At 37.4% G+C, this 18,048-nt stretch overlaps 1 long non-coding RNA gene and 1 other non-coding gene across 2 annotated transcripts; both read left to right on the top strand.

Annotated features, from left to right (window-relative positions):
- Positions 1–4,465: 4,465 nt before the first annotated feature.
- Positions 4,466–4,572, top strand: LOC141637022 (small nucleolar RNA R71). The gene has a single exon (XR_012541586.1). It is a non-coding gene; the product is annotated as a small nucleolar RNA R71 (small nucleolar RNA).
- A 5,403-nt stretch (positions 4,573–9,975) lies between these two features.
- Positions 9,976–13,052, top strand: LOC141633578 (uncharacterized). Its single transcript, XR_012538376.1, has 3 exons — positions 9,976–10,163; positions 10,256–10,328; positions 12,853–13,052. It is a non-coding gene; the product is annotated as an uncharacterized LOC141633578 (long non-coding RNA).
- The last annotated feature ends 4,996 nt before the right edge of the window (positions 13,053–18,048 follow it).

Below are 18,048 nucleotides of genomic sequence, written 5' to 3'. Positions count from 1 at the left end.
CTAAATGAAGGAGGGGTGGATATTGGGCCAAATATGCATCTACTCGATCATTATAAGCTTGTTTATGCATTTCTCTCATGAGTAGGGTGATGTAATCATTTCCCACTTCAACATCTTTGGGTTTGAACTCTTGATATTTGAATGGGTAGGGTGGTGTGACAATGGAGGAGGAAGGCTCTTCAATCTCGCCCCTTTGTTGACGGATGATGTATTCGGCGCCCTTGGAGAGTGGAAGAAGGTAGTTTGTTCGGTGGGCACTTAATCGGCATATCTTGGAAGGCAAAGTGAAAGATCTAGCATCATTGGTTAGCCACCCATAGTTGGTGTCAAGAGAGTTATGCTTGACCCACTTATACTTGTTAATCATGGCGTCCAGGTCAATGAGATGACCCCCTTTGATCGCCAAATAGGTGTTATCCTTGTTGAAATTTACGTCAAAGTGCTTGGCCAAGAGAGTAACTAGACCTCCATTTACAATATGAGCGGTGCCTTGCTTACCACAATCAACATTAAGCCATCTTTCCATCAAAAGCCTTAGAGCATTGTAGGGCTTAGTGAATTCCCTTCCTACATTTATGGCCGACTCAAGTAAAACACAATCGAGTTTGGTAAAGTGATTAGTGCCTTTTCTTGCTATTATAGTATTCCCGATGACCTTGTGCCACACTCTAATGCCCGGATGGTGGACTAATAGAGCGCGACAAGCATGAAAGCTCACAAATTTCTTCCCGGAAGTTGCCTCCCAAAGAGGAGCGGGGTCATACTTTTCGGGCATCTTGTGATAATATGGTGTATCACTAAGGCCTAATATCTTACCCAAAACATCAAAGGTGATGCGCCTATTCACATTTGCAAGACGAAACTCGATGTATTCTCTAGTCTCTACCTTAGTCACTTTCAATGAACTTAAGAATTCCAAGGTAAGGGAGGGGTATGTCAATTCTCTTGTGGTGAACAATTTACCCAATCTCATGGCTTCAAAGAAGGCTTTTGTTTGTTCAAGGACACCCAATTTGTTCAAGGCATCTTCACAAATGAATTTGGTGGGCAAAATGGCTTTCTTAGCATACTTGGCAAATGTATCCCTATGGGAGTTGGAAATGAAAATTACCTCCGGATAGTTGGAAAATTGAGCGATTTCCGGAGTTGTTGATGTTATTGCTTCCAAGGGAGGATCTTGTTGTTGTTGAACTTCCAAGTTTGCATTAGAAACCACCATAGCCATTGAAGCTTTTTTTGCTTGAAGGCTTTGTTGCTTTTTCGAAAGTGTCTTTGCCTTGAGTGCCTTTGTTGCTCCTTTTGTTCTTGCCATTGTTGATTACACCAAGAAAATATGGAAAATCTTCAATTTCTAATTATACCCAAATCGATTTAAGATGAAAGGATTTTGCTTTGTATTTCAAAAATAGACTCAAAGGTTGAAGATTTTGGTGCTTGGATTGATTATTGTTGCAAAAGGAGTGATTAATTGTTGTTTTGAGGAAGTTTGAATTTGATTTTGTTGAATTTGGTTGAGGAAATCTTGTTTTGGTGATGGAGAGGATGAGGGTTTTGGGGTTTATGGGTAGTGTTTGAATGAATGAATGAATGAAATGAATGTGGGAAGGTGTATTAAAACACCCGAAAAATTCAAAACCGCAGGGGAAAGACGAGCGGATTCCTGTCGGGACGCTTGGATTCTGCTCAAATTCGCTTCAGGAAAACTCGCCTAAACACGAGCGTCTTTCAAAGAAGATGAGCAGATTCTGAATGTGGGACGAGCGGCTTTCCTCAAAGACGAGCGGATTCTCTTACAGGAACTTTGCTTAATCTGTACTAGCAAAAAGACGAGCGTCTTTCTAGAAAGACGAGCGACCAGTTTCAGACGAGTGTCTTCTCAGCTTGGACGCTCGGATTCTCTTACAGACCAAATTTTTTCATTTTGCAGCTCATTCAGACGGACGAATTCTTCCACAGACGCTCGGTTTCCTATAAGACGAGCGAATTACCCTTAAGCCGCTCGGATTCCTCCTGGTCTACCTGGATTCAGGTCCATCCGTGAACTTGCATATCCCGTGTCATTTTCATTCTTCAAATCCCGTGTTCTTCATTGTAGGGGCACTACAAAGGCATGAATAGCCTAGGCAATTGCTATCCCCACACTAAGTTAAAGCACTACACATCAATAAAATCATTAGTCCCTCCCTCACTTCTCTAAAAAATGATGAATATCTTGATCAAGGCACAAAAATCCAAAAATGACAAAAATGCAATGTAAGAATTAAAATGCAAGTTAGGGAATTAGAAATATTTATAAATAGTGGTTTGGAGAGGACTCCACAAAACTCTCATCCTTAGTGAGATGTCATGGGGGCATGTTCAAGGTGTTGTTGATGTTACTCAAAACCTTGAAGAAGTAGTCAAAAGCTTGTTCATTATCATGATAAAGATCCTCAATAGATCTTTGCACTTGTTGTCCTTCATGTTGGTCTTGATCGATAGCATTACCAATGTAGGGATTAAAAATCCCTTCAAACTCATCATCCCAAAGACCACAAACTTCGTCTACTTGATCATTAAAAATCTCTTGAGTTGATACAGACAACTCTCCTCCTTTCTTGATTTGGCCAATGAGGCCAACCTCTTCACTTGTCATGGGTGAGCTTTTCAAGCTCTCTTTGTTTCTATTCACTTGCTCTTTTGATGGAGCATCATCAACTTTCTTTTTCCATTGAAATTCCGATTTCTTCCTATCATCCTTCCGGCTATAGTGATCAACCATAAAACATGGTTCATGCAAACGGGGAGCTCTCATGGTCTTGTCAAGATTGAAAGTTATGCTCTCATATCCCACCTCTAGAGTGAGCTCTCCATGCTTCACATCTTTCACCGCACCCGCGGTGTGTAATAAAGGTCTACCTAGAATGATTGGAATATTGGAGTCTTCTTCCATGTCAACATTGACAAAGTCCACCGGGATGAAAAATTCCCAACTTTTACGGGAACATCTTCCCATATCCCTAATGGTGTTTTCGTCGATCTATCGGCCATTTGGAGTGTGATATTGGTACATTTAAGTTCTCCCATCCCTAAACTTTTACTCACCGAATACGGCATAACACTTACACTAGCCCCTAGATCACATAGGGCTTTGTTGATCGTTGTGTCGCCAATGGTACACGGTATTGAGAAGCTTCCCGGATCTTTAAGTTTCGGAGGTGAACTCCCTTGAAGGATTGCACTACTCACCTTAGTGAAGGCGATAGTCTCAAGCTTCCGGATCGACTTCTTTTTCGTAAGGAGGTCCTTCATGTACTTTGCATAGGCCGGCACGTGATTGATTAATTTCGTGAAAGGAATCGAGACTTCCAAATTATTCACAATTTCCATAAATTTTCCAAGTTGGTCATCAAATTTGGGCTTAGCTTGACAAATTGGAAAAGGAAGTCTAATCACAATGGGTTCCTTCTCCTTGGCCTTGTCTTTACTTTTCTTTGAAAATTCTGCTTTTGATGGTTCTCTATCCTTGGAGTTTTGCACAACTTCTTCTTTGTCACTAGCTTCCACAACTTCATCCTCAACTTGCTTCTTTGGTGCTTCATACCTCTTACCACTCCTCAAGTGAATGACACTAACTGTTTCATGTCTCGGGGGATTACTTTGAGGTGGTAATTGCCCCTTTTGTCTTTGAGAACTTGAAGATGCTAGTTGAGTCAATTGGGTTTCCAACATTTTGGTGTGGGCTAGGATGTTGTTGATGGTGATTTCTTTTGCTTGACTATCCTTTTGCATTTGAGTGAAAAACTCTTGTTGATTCTTTTGCATTTGGAGGACCGCTTTTTGAACATCAATACCTTGGTCATTTTGTTGATTGTATGGAGTTTGGTTTTGGTAACCTTTGTTTTGGTTGTAAAAGGGTCTTTAATTTTGGTTTCTCATGGGAGGTGGGGTGTATGTTGGTTGAGGGTTTTGAACATTTTGGCTTTTGTATGAGAGATTTGGGTGGAATTTGGTGTTTTCATTGTAATAATTGGAATAAGGGGTACCACTCTTGTATGCTTGAAGAGCATTCACTTGTTCATTTGTTCCCCTACATTCACTTTGGTCATGTCCCAAAGTTCCACAATTCTCACATATCCCACTTGGGATTGATGAAGATGCCGTCATGGCATTAACATGTTGCTTTGGTGATTTTGAGGCTTCTTCAAGTCTAGCCATAGCTTTTTCGAACTTCAAATTGATGGTATCAATGTGAGCACTAAGTTGAGCACCCAATTGAGTAATAGAGTCCACTTCATGCTTTCCTCCTCTAGTAGCCTTGCGAGGTCTACTATATTGTGAATTATGGACCGCCATTTCCTCAATCTTGTTCCAATTTTGATTATCGTCAACTTCGGTGAACATACCATTTGATCCCATGTTGAGAATGTTTCTTGAGTCTTCATAAAGACCATTCCAAAATTGTTGTACTAAGAACCACTCGCTAAGTCCATGATGAGGACATGAGCGACAAATTCCTTTGAATCGCTCCCAAGCTTCATACAAAGATTCTTCATCTCTTTGCTAAAATCCCGTAATTTGAGCTCTTAGCATGTTAGTCTTTTCCGGTGGGTAGAACTTTTTGTAGAAAGCTAGAGCCAATTTCTTCCAAGAGTCAATTCCTAGAGTAGCCTTATCAAGGCCTTTCAACCATTGTTTTCCGGTACCACCCTAAAACTACCCAAGGTCAGTCAGGGAAGAAGGGGTAAAAATTCGTCTTAAGACGGTCACACAACAACAACAACAACAAATACCCAAATAAAATACATGGTCAAACCTGATTATGCGTGGTCATCGGTGGTCAAATGGCGGGTTAAAGACGGTCAGAGGTGAGTCGGGGTCAAGGCGGGTCAACGGTGTAATAAAATTAATATAAATGCTAGTTCAAGACAGTTTTACCTTACGATCTCGAGGCGGAGAGACAAAATCTACATTCTTCCTATCTCTCCTTTTTCCTCTCTTTTTGTCTCTAAAAAGTCTTGGGTGAGGATTGTGTTTGAGATTTTGTGTGGATAAGGTGGGTGGATAAGGGGTAGGGTAGATTATATAAGGGTAGTTAGTAGTATACGTATATATATATATATATAGTTAGTAGTATACGTATATATATATATATATATATATATATATATATATATATATATATATATATATATATATATATATATATATATATATATATATATTATTATTATTATTATTTATTATTATTATAAGATGCGCACAGCTTTCATTAAAATAAAAATAAAAGGTTTACATGAAATTGGTGGGGAGCCGAGAGACAATCTGGGCTCCCACACCCTTTTATTATTATTATTATTATTATTATTATTATTATTATTATTATTATTATTATTATTATTATTATTATTATTATTATTATTATTATTATTATTATTATTATTATTATTATTATTATTATTATTATTATTATTATTATTATTATTATTATTATTATTATTATTATTATTATTATTATTATTATTATTATTATTATTATTATTATTATTATAATATAAAATATATTTACCCATTTACTGTTAACTATCCTTTGACCAAGGTAATAAATACGGGGTATTAAAGTCTTTCCCCCTTAAAATGAACTTCGTCCCCGAAGTTCGCCCCACTCTCTTCTTTCCTCAAGTCTTATCACCGATTCTGAAGTACTTTCTCGAGGTTCTTACTGCTATCGTCACTTTCATTATGCCCATATGATGCTCACCTCTCTCACCAGGCGCACAAAAGCTCACATGTTTTCCGTTATCTTATATCCTCTCTTTACTTATACGCTACTCATGTGCATATTACGCTCGTTTTCCCGCTTTAAATTCTCAATTGTTACATTCACTGCCCCCTAAAAGAGAACTTTGTCCTGAAGTTCAACTTGTAAACCACATAATGTGCACTCATAGTTCATTACTACATTCCACAAATGACTATGTTCCAGGTTCAACACGCACACTTACTCCTAGCAAATCCGTAATCAAACCTCATGTATTTATAATTCCATTGATATAATCCTACAAGCCTCCTAAAGGTCAAGCGCCAGGTCAAACCCACGGTTCCAATCAATAATCCCATAAATTACTCGCAACTCATGTTGGTTATATGTATACCTATCTATCGCGGGATATAACTCGATTATTATTATTATGTATCTACATCACGTCAAATTCTACACCTCCACATGTAAGCAGATCAATCATGAATATGCGGACTCAAGGAAACAATCAATTAATGCAAACTTACTCGTAATGTGATGCATATACCGCGTCAAATCCACCACATGATCACACTTGTGTTTCCATATCCGTTCCCATTCATCATCAACACTTCCGCTCATACGGAAGGCCACAATACACAACCATACAAATGACAACTATGCGACACATAATTTGCATTTTTCATCTTACTTTTAGACAACGAAATAAAGTCGCGTCGATTAACACACATCAAACAAGATTATCATATCATTTATATTATTAATCTACTCATGTCGAATCAACGATTTCCATTTACTTGCAACATGCCACACCATATAATCAAACGCAAACAATTCACAAAATATCACCCGTGTAAGGTCAACATGCTTATCCAAACAAAAGTCAACTAATATAAACCATGAAATAAGGGTACGCGCTCAATATTTGGTCGAATATCAACAAAGTAAGGGACAAAGCAGGTCACTCGGTTGAGTGTAGGAGGCCACTCGGCCGAGTAAACAACCACTCGGTCGAGTGCAAGGTGCACTCGGTCGAGGTCTTGTGCAAGGTGAACTCGGTCGAGTGCCACATGGGCAGATTGTTTTCATTCTCAACTCGGTTCCAAACTTCCCTATTTCATCACATAAATGCTAATAGACTCCGATGGTGACTATTACATCCTCAATTAAGATAAAATATCTGAGGCATACTGCCAACACAAACATACTATTTCATAGTTCTTTTCATAACCGTTCTATCTCCTTCCCATACCCGGCGACGGTATGACCATATAGTCACATCGCTATCCACAACACTTACATTATCTCACGGACACGGCCCTAACCACCCATTATTCAAATGGTGTAATAACAACATCACCCCTCAAATGGACACTACTACAAGATCACGATGTATACCATAGACACTTTAACTGGCGATTGAGAGGCAACTTTAAAACAACATTTATACTACCACTCATAGGGTCGGATTCCCACACAACCACTTTGTGGACATGGGCCACCTGTGCGCCAAGACAATCCGTGGACGTGCAGCGGTCGAAAAGCCACGCTCGGCGACGTAAGAAATGCTTTCGACCGGATCGCTTCAGATTGGTCGGTTTCATCTCGGTAAAGGTCTCGAAATGATGCAGAGATGTTCAGAGTCTCCACCAAGCATATATGGGATGCCTGGAAACTGTCCGTATATACTTTATACCTAGGTCAATCAAGGTAAAAAGCGGTGCTTGACATAGGTACTAAAGATAAGCAATCATCTCTCTTTAGCATCCTATCGCTAGAATGACTCCCGTTCACCCTGGATAAGATCGTTCACTATCCAAAATTTCTGAGTAAGAGGTGAGGGTGCGTATTAGGAAGTCCTTTAATCAAACACCCAATCCCGCCTGCGGTAGCGGCCTCTACTGATTGATCTTAGTTGGCTAAGTGCAAAAGTTGATAAAACGGGTTAAATGCATGAATGCACGTCCACAACGTTAGACCTAACATGTGAGATTTGCTATGTCGATTATTTATCCAAATATCAAGTAATTGATGTTGTGTTGGATTTAATGTTGATTTGGATGCCAGACAAAAATTAAACATCCATTTACCAAGATAGGTTTATGGTGCTTAACATGATCCATTTGTGTTAGAAAAAGTGTTTTGAAATGCAAAGTGTAAAATGCGAACTCATCAATCCGATCCGTCCTGTATTCTAGTTAACCGAAGTCGGGATCGTCCTAAACGAGTGGTGGAAAGAAACCAGGGGTAGTACCAGGCAGCCATTGAGGCGCGAGCCGTCAGGCGATGCAAGAAATCCTGTCCAGATTTGAAAACTGGAAATGAAAGAGTCTGCTTAGGCGTGTGCCAGATGACGACCCAAAGGGGTGTCTCCTGGTTGTTGAAAGTATTTGTGAAATTGTTTGTAAAAGGGTCTTAAAACCCACTTTTGTTGAAAAGGTCGTTAAGACCGCTTTTGTGCTAATATGAAGAACGGGACTCGGGATAATTTTCATTGACTTATAAAAAGGGTATAAAAATGCTTGTTATGAACAAATTATGTTAAGTTCATTGCTTTGTAATTAGCCAAAGTTTATCATCGTACTCGGGCTAAACCGACATGGTATGTAGAACCAAGGATGATTATCCATGTATGAATAATATGGTTTGCAAATGTAACAAAATGAATAAAAAGGCTTTAAAATACCCTTTAAAATGTAATTAACCAAATATTATCACCGAGTCACGGATTAAATCGTCATGGTATGAGGAACCAAGGGTGAATGTAAATTAAGGTTAAAAATGCTCATCATAAAACTGATTTGAAATATTTGAAGTGGTAAAAACCGATTGCAAATAAGAAATGAAAATAGAGGAAAGACGAACTCGCGCGAGCGACCTAGTTGTGACTAGGGGCTTCTGCTTTAGGTCAAAACTCGGCTTTGGCCCGATCAATCCGTATTTTTGATCTTGTTATGCATGTATTAGCATGTTAAAGTCATAAAAACAGATAAAAAGAACATGAAAGGAGAGGATTAGTTGCACCCTCATACTTACATGCTAGGTTGCTTGACGAGAAATCGACAAAGTGTAAAAACTCGTGAGTCGAAAAACTCGATTTAAAATCGTTTTTGTAAAGTATGGAGTGTTGCTTTGCTTTAGTGATAGTGTAGTTGGTCGAAGTGGTAAGTCAAGTGATTTATTGCTCGATGACGGTACCAAACAATGTGTATGGCTCATATTTTCAATCGGTAGGTCGAAAACACGTGTCGTTTGTTGACTCGGAAAGTCGAGGTCTAGAATTTTAAGGGAGAAAAGAGGGGGCGGACGCTCGCGTGCCTTCAAATGGTGGAATTTGAGAGGTATTTATAGAGGATTGTGTGGTTGTGTGCGTTTTGAGTGACGTGGCCACATGGGCCGCTTGAAGAGGCGCGAGCTTGTCCGTGGGTTTTCAAGTTGTCTTGTCACTATCACGCATTTGGATTTGTGGTTTGATATATCCTAGGTTTTGTAGGACATGATTGTTGTAGTTGACCATCAAGTATACCGTGTATACTTAGCATGGAAGGTTTGTGATGTTTGTTTTTTGTGTTTGACTCGATTTGACTCGTTGTTGGAGTCGGGATTTGAATTTTGAGTCGGTTTTTGGTCCGGTGCCAGTTTTGACTCTAGTTAGTGTCATTTAAACCTCACTGTCGTGCATAAAATACTCCAGGCACTTTTGAAATGTTTTGAAAATGTTTTCGAAATCGTTTTTGACTTTTCCGACGCGAAGTTTATATAAATTGTAGATCAAACGTAGCGATTCCTAAGTATGTTGTAGTCCAATAATCATCGGGTGTTTGTTGGGGATTCAACAGATACTGTGTAACACCCGCGAATTTCTCATTTCTCATTTATAATTTATTTAACCATCCTAATACTTTATTTTATATTTTTAAATTATTTAATTTTATTAATTTTATTTTAAACGTGATTTTTATAAAAGTAGTATTTTAAAGTTTAATTTATATAAAAATACGTATTTAAGTTGGATAGTATTAATAGTGACAATAATAATAATAGTTCTCTGTCTTAAGTTAATATAGACTTGAGACATATTACCGTCTAACAAAAGACCGTCACATTTTCACATGTGAGGCTAATTTATTCTCGACCTATCTCGTACCAACAATACACCACTTACTTTTTTACCTAACTAATCTAATAATTGTTCACTCATACTCTCACACTCACAAATAGGACCAGCCAATCCCCACATCCCCTTTACCCTTTTCTTTTTTGAAAAAAATCCCAGCAAAGCAACAGAATCAATGCAGTGTACAACTATGCCATGAAACACCATTTTTGCCGAGCATCAACCTTAGATCCCGTCTCCAATTCTCGACCAAATTCTATAATTTCTGTACCATTCTCTTCCTCTTTACTTCCTCCTCCATTCTAGGTAAGAACGTTGCCGTCTTGTGAGATTTTCGTTTTTGACCCCTCTTGTAAATGTCACGGTTTAGCTGAAAACCGAGTCCTTTCGTGTGCTAGCTGATGAGCTTGAAGACCCAGAGGGAGGCTCGTACTTTTAGAGGATTCAGTCAGAGATTGAAGAAGTTATAAGGTAACAGTGATAGGTTACTCGACAAAAATGTTGAAATTCCGTCTTATGTGTCGTTTTTCATGCCCTTGTTTGATAAAGTTTGAGTCTTTAAGCTTTACTCACTTGTATGTTCGAATTTATCGTCTTAAATTCTATATTAAACCTTGTTTTAATGGGGGTCGAAATGTAACTCATTTTGGCTGCGTAAATTGTGAATGAAGGGGACTTCACCACACTATATTTCTACGGCTTTTCTCTACTTCTAGTTGGATAAACATCCTTACCTATGTTTTCAATCCTAGTGTCCTGCATTGTCAATGTGCTCTATGGGATGATTATCCACATAGTTTTTATTGTTTGTCGTAATAAGTTTGGCTTTGGGCGTGTGCCAAGGAAGGGGTAATTGTGTTCGTACAATAGGCTGCGAGACAGTTTTGGTGCTCATTTTTGGTCTATGTCGGGTTGGTGATTCGAGCCAACTTTTGTATTTCTGTCTCAAGTACATATCCATGTATGAATTGGATCATTTATGTGGGAAAGATTTCATCTTTTGTATGTTTAAAAACTCGTCTTAAGATGGGTTCAAACTGTGGTTTTGGTCGAATAAGGGGTTGTGTCGAGTTATGTTTGGGGCTGTTTTTAGACGGGTTTCTAACTTAGGTTTGAGCCAATTTGATTACTTCTATCTCAAGTGTATATCCAAGTATGATATGGGTTATTCGCATGGTTAATTTCCGTCTTGTTTCATGCCTAAAAAGCCATCGTAGTACTCACCACAAACTACCAAGTTTTGTACCTATGATCCTTGCGTTTGGCCTTTGGAACTAGAAGATATAAACCTGACTGGATATTTATGTTTATACACTCAAGGAAGGAATTGAATTTGTGGTTGTTACCATGGTGCGTGTTGCGGTCTTACACTTAGAGAACGGAAATTTTTATGATAGCAAATTGACTAAATTTGTTAGAATAAATTTTATCGCTCATGAAGTGTTTGCTTTCTTCATACCGCCGAGTAACAATACCTTCCATTAATAATTGCGTTTGGCGCAAAGTGTGGTTTATATGAATTATTTAATTCCCGCCTCGTGTTTTACATAACGTAATTCGTTAAATATCGCGCATTTATATATTTTTCTCACATGATTTATAACTGTGGAATCCCGTTATTTAATTATTTTTCCGTCTTAATTTTTAGTCACGGAATGGGTGCTTGACACAGGTTTTTGAGAACCCAATAATTGGGTTCATTTGGCTTTAAGTATTGGGCTCATTTGGTTTTGTTTGTTGGGCTCATTTGGATTTAAGTATTGGGCTCAATTGGTTTTATTTCTTAGGCTCATTTGACTTTAATTGTTGGGCTCATTTGGTTTATTTGTTAGGTTATCATGTCTCACTTGTTGGACATGTCATATGATTTAATTGCTGGACCAATCTTATGTTTTGTAGTGGGCTCATGAATAAGTCACTTGTGATTGTTTCCATTTTTTTCCGTAAATTTCACATAACGTAAATTATTCATTATCGCTTGTTATATTTTATTTAACTGGCATGTTAAACTATGAAATGAAAGGTTTATTAATATGATACAAGTATGAAAGACTTATTATAATTTATTACTTTGGAAGGGTCATACTCTTATGATAATGCCTTTATGTTATACCTTTTTGCTTGACTTATCTTTACGCCTCTTTCGGACTGTCCTGTCGATTGTGGGTTTAGCTCATATCTTCTGCCCCTTTCAGACTGTCCTGCCGGTTGTGGGTTCTTGATATCTGATCTGTCTTCGAGTCTTGGATGCGGACCGTTCTGCCGCATGTCGAATCGGGAACTGTACTATCCCGAGAGTCTGGCCAGATTTAAACTAGGACTGAGTCTTGGGAGTACCATTGTCGTCCTACCAGGGGAATTATATATAATGAGTAGTAAAGGTCTTGCTTGGTTATAGATATTGGTATATGTCATTTAAGGCAAGAGTTATGGCTTGTGTTGTTGTCTTGGTCCTATCGGATACTAGGGATGAGCTTTAAGCTCGCTAGTTGCAATATGATCGTCAGGATTGATGTTCCCATCCGTTCTTATGGTGAGATGCAAGCCATAAGTATGAATGTGACATTAGTAGCCACGTCCCGTGCAATGTTTGCTATGTGGTTTTTAAAGTAATGGCTATGATTTCTATTCTCGTAATTTGTATTGATTAATCCCTTACTTATCGACTACATATGATTCGAATTCTAATCTTATATCCATGTCATGTTCTCTTGAAATGCGTGCTTTTGTTTAAATGACCGTATCCTTGTCTTTCATTTTATTTAATTATCTCACATGAATAGTTGAGTCTTTGTTATGCTAATATTGATCTATCTTGTTCCCTGTCGTTTAATTGCCATGTTTAAATATAAACTTGATGTTCATGTCTTTTGTAAGTATCTTACATGATTTATTTAATTGAGATCTTTGTTATGTTCATTTTTACAATTTGTGGCTAGGAGAAGTTTAAGTTACTCCCCACTAACTGTGGCTTTCATGTTTACATGAATGACAGGTTTGTGAAGATGCATTTGTTGGGTAAGACGTGTGAGCTAGCGAGCACCTCGGATTAGTTTTTGGTTTATTAGGATTGCTTAGACTCACCTCTTATCGTTTTGTCATTCGAGGGATATATTTTCCCTCACCTTTGACTAGAACATTTATATAAGCTTAACTTTATTTCCGCATTCTTTATTTATGTTTTAGGTTTTAATGAACCCGCGCTTTAAACTTTAAAAGTTTTAAAACTTTCCTAAAATTCTGCATTTTCTTATCGTATTCTCTTAGTGATATTGCGGGGGCTCACAGTTGGTATCAGAGCCTATATTGCTCCCGACGCACACACGTGTACCCCAAATTTAAATTTGGACTTGACCTTGAATAATGACTGAGAGATGGGTAGAAATAAGGACCTAAGTTAGTAGTCTCTTTGTGTATGCTTCGTGGTAGATTCTGACATGTTTGTTGATTGTCAGTTATCTTCGTACCCTTGGATCAATAAATGTGAGCTTACCTACGTGATGATCAAGACTTGGTGCCTATTGCCGGGAATTCTAACATGGTAGATTCTTTTTGTATGCTTCGTGGTAGATTCTGACATGTTTGTTGATTGTCAGTTATTTTCGTAACCTTGGATCAATAACTGTGAGCTTACCTACGTGATGATCAAGACTTGGTGCCTATTGCCGTGAATTGAAGATTTGTTCAACCTTTGAAGAATGCTTCGGCTTCCTCGAAGATATTCCTCGTTCTTGTGTACCTTGTCGTGTTCTTTTACTTCTTGATGCTTATTTCTTCTTCTAAACTCTCTTTTCTTTTACCTTGGAAACTGCTCTTATACCCTCCCAACTTGTCCTTTGTTACTTACTAAGCCTCCTTTAACGCCTTTTTGATAGTTCTTTTCTTTTGTGGGATGTTAATATTTGTTGGATAATTTGGCTTTGTGGAGTTGTTTGTGGTTGACCTATAACCCTAGTTTTGAGAGGTTGTGATGTTAGAAAGACTCAGGTACTGTGATGAGGCATACTTAGTGATTCTTATACCCAGTTCCTTGATAAACTGAGTATAATTGATTGGTGGATTCTGTGTGTTAAGTGTGAGTTGCCTATGATACTAAGGTTATGGGACTTGGCCTGGTTGTTTATACTTGGAAGTTTGGGTTGAGCTCGAGGATAGCATAGTCGGTATACTTTTGTAAGTGTTGTGTTGATTACATAACAACCATGGCGAGAGTTGTTGCTAGTTTTGGAATCTCATTTGGGTATTCACTTTGAGGTAATGAGGATTAGTAGCCAGAATTCTTGAGATGTAATTATAAATTGGTATTGGTAGGTGTTGAGCTGAGATGAGTTAGATGTTTTTGGTGGTTGTCTCGTAATTTGGAGAATGTCACCATCTATGCCTTAGGTTTCAAGAGTATAACAAGATCTCTTGAGGATGATAGAATGTGCAATAGAACTTTTTAATTTGGATTTTTTATTGAGGGTTTTACTATTTTGAGAAACTCATAGTTGACACTAGCCAGATATGAGTATTGCTTTATTAGAAGCTTTGACCTTGATCTCGTGGAGATTGTTTGTAGATGTTTGAGGATTTGGAGTGGTGAAATCACACTTATACTGAAGTACCTTGTTTCATGGAATAGCTTAGGATGAAGTAACGTAAGTGTTTTGAGGAAATTATTGGGACTTATGTGGTTATGAGTTTTGTTGTTAGGAAGTTTTCAGAACCGCTTAGGATGATGTTATTTGAGATTTGAGTATTTGGCATTTCCTTGTTGTCTAATCTCCCTTTTTTCTTTGACCATAAGCGTTACCGTTCATACCTCTCTTCCTCGCTTCGTCGTGCTCCTCCTTTAAGTTGATACTCGTACTCTATGAAACTCTATCCTTGACATCCTTGTTGGCCTTACTTCGACTCTTACCCCTAAGCTAGGAAGTTCATCATAGTTCTTTTGTTGGTTAAGTTTGAACTCTTTTAGCGTACTTTGTATTTATGATGTCTAAGTTACTTTTCTTTTGTCCAATTTCTAAACAATTTAAACTACCATTTTTGATTTGTTGTTAAAAATTTATGTTACTTTTACAAAATTTTACCTATCTTAATGGTTTAAAAATGAAAATTTGATTTAGTTCCCTATTTTTTCTTTGAGTATAGACTTCTTTATCATGATTTTTAATTGCTAAACCCGAGTTACTTTTAATTTTGCTCAATTTCTAACTAACTTTGATCCATTTACGATTTCTTTGTCAAAGTCTAATGTTATAATTTCCAGAACTTGACTCCTTTATGAGTATAAAAATGAAACTTTTATTTTTATTTTGGCTTTTGCAAAAGAAAACTTAAGTGGATTATCATTTTCAATTGGTTTTAACGTTGATGGAATGTTGGGACTCGTTATTCAAGGCGTCTAATAACTTGTTCTACGCTTATTGGCGAATGATTTTGTTTTGAACTTGTCTTTGACTTGGAAAGTTAGCGCTCTTGTGTGCACGACAAGAGCAATTTCCTTCCATGAAGGAGACTTATACTTTTGAAAACTCTCCATAATTGTTTTTGGAAGTATTTTGATTTTGGATTTCTGCAAATGATTTGATGTTTGACCTTGTCATTGATTTGGAGTGTGATGTTCTTGAATGCCCAACGAGAACACTTCCGTTCCTTTGACGAGAAATTAGTACTGTTGGAAAATTCTACTTGAAAATTTTGAAGGAATTTTGAATTCTTACAATAAGTAACCTTTTAATGTTTGGGTTGCCGATTTTAAAGGGTCCAGCTTTATCTTTATAACCATTCATTTTCTACTTCCAAGTTTCGAGGACGAAACTTTTCAAAAGGTGGGGTGATTGTAATACCCGCGAATTTCTCATTTTGACATTTATAATTTATTTAACCATCCTATTAGTTTATTTTATATTTTTAAATTATTTAATTTTATTTTAAACGTGATTTTTATAAAAGTAATATTTTAAAGCTTAATTTATATAAAAATACGTATTTTAGTAGGATAGTATTAATAGTGACAATAATAATAATAGTTTTCCGTCTTAAGTTAATATAGACTTGAGACATATTACCGTCTAACAAAAGACCGTCACATTTTCACATGTGAGGCTAATTTATTCTCGACCTATCCCGTACCGACAATACACCACTTACTTTTTGCTCCTAACTAATCTAATACTCCCTCCAAGTTTGATCAATCTTCCATATTTCTCTTTTGAGCTTATTTTCTTATCTTCCCCTTTCCTTTTTTGGTTATCTTTTATTCATTCTCTCTCCTAAAAAGTCAACAATTCCCCCTACTTTATCCTACTTTATTCATTTTTTATTCATTATTCATTTTTTATTATTTTCTCTCTCCACAACTCACATTACTTTATCCATTTTTTTATTGTTTTCCTTATTTTTGGTGCAAAAAGCAAAGGGGAAGATTGATCAAACTTAGAGGGGTAATTGTTCACTCATACTCTCACACTCACGAATAGGACCAGCCAATCCCTACATTCCCTTTACCCTATTCTTTTTCGAAAAAATCCCAGTAAAGAACCAGAAACAATGCAGTGTCTATGCCGTTAAACACCATTTTTGCCTAGCTTCAACCTCAGATCCCGTCTCCAATTCTCGACCAAATTCTATAATTTTTGTACCATTATCTTCCTCTTTCCTTCCTCCTCCATTCTAGGTAAGAAAGTTGCGGTCTTGTGAGATTTTCGTTTTTGACCCGTTTTGTAAATGTCACGGTTTACCTGAAAACCGAGTCCTTTCGTGTGCTAGTTGATGAGATTGAAGACCCGGAGGAAGGCTCATAATTTTAGACAATTACTTAGAGATTAAAGAAGTTACAAGGTAGCGGTGATAGGTTACTCGACAAAAATGTCAAAATTCCGTCTTATGTGTCGTTTTTCATGCCCTTGTTTGATAAAGTTTGTGTCTTTATGCTTTACTCACTTGAATGCTCGAATTTATCGTTTTAAATTCTATCTTAAACCTTGTTTTAATGGGGGTCGAAATGTAAGTCATTTTGGCTGCGTAAATCGTGAATAAAGGGGACTTCACCACAATATATTTGTACGACTTTTCTCTACTTCTAGTTGGATAAACATCCTTACCTATGTTTTCAATCCTAGTGTCCTGCATTGTCAATGTGCTCCATGGGATGATTATCCACATAGTTTTTGGTTGTTTGTGGTAATAAGTTTGGCATTAGATGTATGCCAAGGAAGGGGTAATTGTGTTCGTACTATAGGCTGTGAGACTGTTTTGGTGCTCGTTTTTTGTCTATGTCGGGTTTCTAATTCGAGCCAACTTTCTTATTTCCGTCTCAAGTACATATCCATGTATGAATTGGATCATTTGTGTGGGAAAAATTTCATCTTTTGTATGCTTAAAAACTCGTCTTAAGATGGGTTCAAACTGTGGTTTTGGTCGAATAATGAGTTGTGTCGAGTTATGTTTAGGGCTGTTTTTAGACGGGTTTCTAACTTGGGTTTGAGCCAATTTGATTACTTCCGTCTCAAGTGTATATCCAATTATGATATGGGTCATTCGCATGGTTAATTTTCGTCTTGTTTCATGCTTAAAAATCCATCGTAGTACTCACCACAAACTACCAAGTTTTGTACCTACGATCCTTGCGTTTGGCCTTTGGCCTTTGGAACTAGAAGCTATAGACCTGACTGGATATTTATGTTTATACAGTCAAGGAATGAAATGAATTTGTGGTTGTTAACAATGTGCGTGTTGCGGGCTTACACTAAGGGACTGGAAATTTTTATGATAGTAACTTTACTAAATTTGATAGAATAAATTATGATACCTGTCGTTTAAGTACCAAAAATAAATACCTAAGCAATACTAACAGAAGTCAGCGGTAAGTAGGGTCGATCTCCACTGGGAGGCGTTCACTATCTACTTGTTAATTTAGTCCGTCTGAGGTCACAATTGGGGGTTTGAAATATTTGTACTAAACTAAATGAGATTAGAGTAAGAGAAAGGAATAAGAGGGATTAGCAATAGAGAAAGGAAACTAGGATTGTCGGGTCATCAATGAATATCAGTTATTTGTAGCTAAGGTCATAGATCGATCAATTGTATCAGTCTAAGGGGCAACGAATATCTCCTTCCGGTCTCAATTCGCCCTAAAATACTATTAGCTTGGCTTCCGCCCTCACTAAAGCATCATATTGTTCACTGCGGGTCTCACCCCTTC

Source organism: Silene latifolia, chromosome Y, assembly GCF_048544455.1.
Source record: "Silene latifolia isolate original U9 population chromosome Y, ASM4854445v1, whole genome shotgun sequence".
NCBI classification, from domain to species: domain Eukaryota; kingdom Viridiplantae; phylum Streptophyta; class Magnoliopsida; order Caryophyllales; family Caryophyllaceae; genus Silene; species Silene latifolia.
This window is presented reverse-complemented; position numbering and strand designations above follow the sequence as displayed.